This window comes from Heteronotia binoei, chromosome 1 (assembly GCF_032191835.1).
Source record: "Heteronotia binoei isolate CCM8104 ecotype False Entrance Well chromosome 1, APGP_CSIRO_Hbin_v1, whole genome shotgun sequence".
Taxonomy (NCBI): domain Eukaryota; kingdom Metazoa; phylum Chordata; class Lepidosauria; order Squamata; family Gekkonidae; genus Heteronotia; species Heteronotia binoei.
Genome location: NC_083223.1, coordinates 55359174 through 55364356, shown reverse-complemented (window position 1 = coordinate 55364356; position 5183 = coordinate 55359174).

The window sequence follows — 5183 nt, the reverse complement described above, 5'->3', positions numbered from 1 at the left end:
CAGGAATTTCAGCTGCATGCTTTACAACACTTAGCACTTTTAAAATGATCCACAGAAGTTAACTAATATGCACTTTAACTGACTTCTTGTAGTTTCTTCTTTCCCTTTGTTTTGTTATTTACCAAGAGTTCATGGGAGATTACAAGTTCAGCTGTGACTGTGGATTCTGAAAGCATGCATCATTGTGAGCATTCTATGACAGCATATACACAGCTTCTTGCACCTATGTTGCGAACTCAAGAAACCACTGGCAATTCTATCTCTCTGACAAACATGCCTCTATGGTATAAACATTTACAGCATTGGTTTGCCACATTTAAGATAAGGAACTTTATCAAAAGCTTTCTGGAAGTCAAGGTAAACAACATCTATCGGGTCTCATTAATATCACTTTCATTCCTAGGTGTACACATATTATGTATTACATATGTGTCTAACTAAAAAAAAATAGGGTTGGGTCCTACCAGGACTTTTTTTTTTTGTAGAGAAAGCCCAGCAGGCACTTATTTGCATATTAGGCCACACCCCCTGACATAAAGCCATCCGAAATGGCATTCCTGCTCAACAAAAGCCCTGGATCCTACAAAGATGTTAAGAGGACCACTCACCCTTCTTTCTGCAGTCTCCAGTGTCTTTTCCTCATCAGTAGAGGGCTAGGGGACCCTCCAGAACAGAGCGAGGGTCTTGTGCAGGTTGCTTCACAATGGAGTAGGCAGTCATGCAAGGGTGAGAGCATATTTCTGTGACTCCCCCTCCTTGCCAAAGCAAGGAGGCCCCCCAGTACCTCCCCATGTTCCTGAGGGACTCTGACTTTCTGGAACTGCTTGCCAAGCAACTTAGCAGGCTGTGGGAGGAAGAAAGCAAGAATACCGTCTGGTTTACAGTTTCTAGAATAGAACCCATAGGAGATAAGCAGGCTTATTCCATTCAGTTTAGAAAAGAAGGCTCCATGGCACTATTAAAAAAAGGTAAAGGTAGTCCCCTGTGCAAGCACCAGTCATTTCTGACTCTGGTTGCTTTCACGTTTTCACGGCAGACTTTTTACAGGGTGGTTTTGCCATTGCCTTCCCCAGTCACTTCCCCCCCCCCCAGCAAGCTGGGTACTCATTTTACCAACCTCAGAAGGATGGAAGGCTGAGTCAACCTGGAGCCGGCTACCTGAGCCAACTTTCGCTGCGATCGAACTCAGGTTGTGAGCAGAGGGCTCTGGCTGCAGTACTGAAGCTTTACCACTCTGCGCCACGGGGCTCTAGCTTTTCACTAAAACAAACATGATTTAACTGTATGGAGATCTGCAAAGAATGGAAAAAACAAATGCCTGGATTATTGTACTTGACAGAGAAACTTTTTTTAATTACCACATCTTTGGGTAACCTCCTACCACATTAATAGCATTTGATTCAGAGTAGGAATCAGTGATGACAATGTAACAATATTTACTATAACAGAAGAGGATATATTTGTTTCACAAGAACTTCCAAGCTCAAAACACAAGACAGAACAACAAAACACATTTTAAAAACATTTCTTTTAAGTATCAGCCACTTGGAAAGAACTGTTCTTTTTTAAAACTACATTATATATACATAAAAATCATCTAGTGAGACATATAATTATATCAGAACATCCAAGGCAAATTGACTGTAGAAACTGGGGACAATATATATCTACTAACTAATGAGGATGATTTTTTTTTTTGCTTATATAAATCTATTAATTAGCACTTCAGGTGCTGGTTTTAGCTTCTTAACACTGCAATAAATTAAAAATAAAATATATTTCATCCTTGCAGTCTTGGAAACAGATCGAGAGATCTGTATGTCTTCTGATACAGGCACAGAGCTCCTGTAGGCTTGTGGGTCTGCACCCATTTCAGTTTTAGGAGCTGATCTGCACACTTAACAGAGTGCTTGTGCTGGTTAATCTCTTCCATTGAAATATATGATGAGTACTCTATGTGCCTAGTAGAGTGGAGTTCTTTTTTTTAATCCTTCTAAATTATCATACTTTATCCCTTTCTTTAACATATATGTTTGATAGGGTTAAAGAAGACATAGAAAAGTGCTCATCAGGTGCTTTAATTATTTAATTATTTCAGTGAGGTTAGCTGTTTCTTTGGTGCAACATGGCAAGTAACTGGGAAGAGCTCATCATGTTCTTTGAACGGCAAAGGAATCCCCTTGTTCCTCTGCTGACAGCAGTACTTGGCTGAGAGCTTGTGCTGCACAAAAAAACCCAGGAGGCCACTCCATAAATCATTTCAGCTTTCAGTAGAAGAGTTCTTTGCTGTATTATGCTAAACATGGCAGCCGAACATGAATACAGCATATAGTAGAATCTTGAGGAATCAATAGTGTTCTGATGGGAATCTGATATCTTAAAAGCAATTTCTTGGGAGTAAATCCCAATGACCTACATGGCAGTTACTTTGGAGTAGACCTGTTTAGGATTGATTGCTGTGAACCATGCCCACATAAAATTACAGCTGCTGGAGTTAGTGTCCTTCTTTTTAGCTGTTAGGGTTGCCAGTCTCTAGGTGGGGCCTGGAGAGCTCCCGCTTTTACAACTGATCTCCAGCTGGCAGAGATCAGCTCTTCAGGAGAAAATGGGTGCTTTGAAGGATGGACTCTCTAGCATTGTGCCATACTGTGGCCCCTCCCCTTCCCAAACCCCACCCTCTTCCAGATCCACCCCCAAAATCTCCAGGTATTTTCCAACACAGACCTGGCAATCCTAGTAGCTGTGGTATATTGACAGCAAACAAGATTATATATTTTATAGAGCTTTGCTCTTTGGACATTAGCAGCTATCTTTTCCAGTTAAAGATCTTTGGCAGCCATAACCCAAAATGGCCTCCGTTCCTTAAAGCCTGCTTTAGCTTTTCATTAACAAAAAATTAGGAATCGTTAGAACAAGTGAGAGTTGCCCTGGCATAACTGAATTACATAGCATGAGCTGTTTGCAGCTGCTTCAGTTCAAGCATACCATCCCTGAAATGACTGGCTGGGACCATCTCAGGAATGTCCAGAGCAGGTTTTTGTTAATTATTATTGTGAGCTGATATGGCCTGAAATTCTATTGCATATGGAAAGATCAAGAGCCCTATCTATTCTGCATTGTTTTGTTCTCTAATTTTTTTAAATGAAGAATAAATCTTGGTACCAATCACACTTTACATAACAGAATGATCTAACTACCAGTGCAATCCTAACCATGGATACTCAGAAGTAAATCCCACTAAGTGTATTTAGCACTGCAGCCTCAATCCAGCCCTTTCAAATGCTGTGAGTTTGGATATTAGATGTGTTCCATTTTTAAAACATTTCCCCAAATGTTCCTGAACTTCCAGCAATAAAATGCAAGCTGCAGATTTTGCAGCATTTGGAAGTGCCAGTGCAGGAAAAGTCATGTGTGTATGAAGTAACAGGGAAAGACATGTTTTTGCTTGCTTGCTTGCTGTTGCAGAAATGAGAGCCGCTCCCAAGTGGTGGAGAAGCAGACCCTGTTTGGAAAACCCAAGTCAGAAGCCATCTTCGCACTGGTACTGTTAACTACTCCAGACAGCTGTGTGCCTGCAGGCCTGTCTAGACCACACATTTTACTTTGCATCCCAGTAGTCCTATAAAAAAGCAATGGCCTTGTCTAATAAAGAGCAGCTCCATTGTGTCTGCAGCATCATTTCATACTGTGCCAAGACTATGGCAGGGATCCAAAGGACCCAGAGCATCAACATACTCATGGGGAGGAGACTGCTAATCCTGTTTTTTGGCTGAATTCCCATGAATCACCAATTCTTACTGGAGGATCTCCCACGTTTCAAAAATGGCTTTTCAGAAAGTGCAAGAAAGGGGTGGAGGGAGACTGTTAGCTATGGCCATTCTGTATTTTTGATGTTGTCTAACTTTTATCTAAAATATAACAGAGCTGGAGATAGTACTTTACAAAATGCAAAAAGAAGTATCTATGGAGTACAAAAGGGCTAGCATTTCTTCAAAAATGACACTTACGGAATCACTGCATAATCTGGAGCGAATGGATGAACCATATATTCCAGAAGAACGTTTAATTGGGTTAGGAAACAGATTTCTGTTAGAAACCTATGCAGATGCTTTATTATACTGTGTTTCAGCTTCTTGGCTACTTCACACAAAGGCTCAGTTTTGGTTTAGATTATCTCAAAACTGAGCAAATCAAACCCATTATGGTTAGTGTGATTATCTGAACCAGGCCACTCTGCTAAATATGGTTAGCTGGACACATGAACATGAAGCTGCCTTGTACTCAATCAGATAAGATCACTTGGTCATCAAGGTCAGTATTGTCTATACCAACTGCCAGAAATTGTTCACAGTCTCAAGTGAGCTCTTTCACATCACCTACTAACCGATCCTTTAAATCCCCCAGCTCGGGATTGAACCTGGGACCTAGATGCTGCACTACTAAACCATGGCTCCACCCCATATGGTTCAGGGTCCATCATACCAGGATGCAAAACCCTGAAATTTATTAACCATAGTTAGTCTTAATTATGGATCTGTGTGATGTATGGACATAGAACCATAGACTTGGAAGGGATCTCCAGGGTCATCTAATCCAACTACTTGTACAATGCAGGTAATTCACAGATATGTCCCCCTACACCCCCAGTGACCCCTGTCCCATGCCCAGAAGATGGGAGAAAACCCCCTTGCAGGATCCCTGGTCAAACTAGCCTGGAGAAAAATGGTTTCCTGACCCCAAAGTGCTGATCAGCATTTTCCTTGGGCATGTAAGAAAGGGCCACAAGAACTAAGTACTGGTGCAACCCTTCTTAGCCTCCCTCTTATGAACTGTCTAAGCTCACAGAATCAGCATTGCTGTCAGATGCCCATCTAGCCTCTGTTTGAAAACTTCAAAAGAAGGAGAGCCCGCTACCTCCAGAGGAAGCCTGTTCCACTGAGGAACTGCTCCAGTTGTCAGAAAGTTCTTTCTAATGTTTAGCTGAAAACTCTTTTGCTTTAATTTCAACCCACTGGTTCTGGTCCAACCTTCTGGGGCAACAGAAAATCTGGACCATTCTCTGCACCATTCTCTATATGACCGCCCTTCAAGTACTTGATGGATACCCTGGTGTCATCTTGGCTGGTTCCTAGTACTGCCCTCATACACTGCCCACCTTCAGAGATGACCAGCTAGAGCAAAGG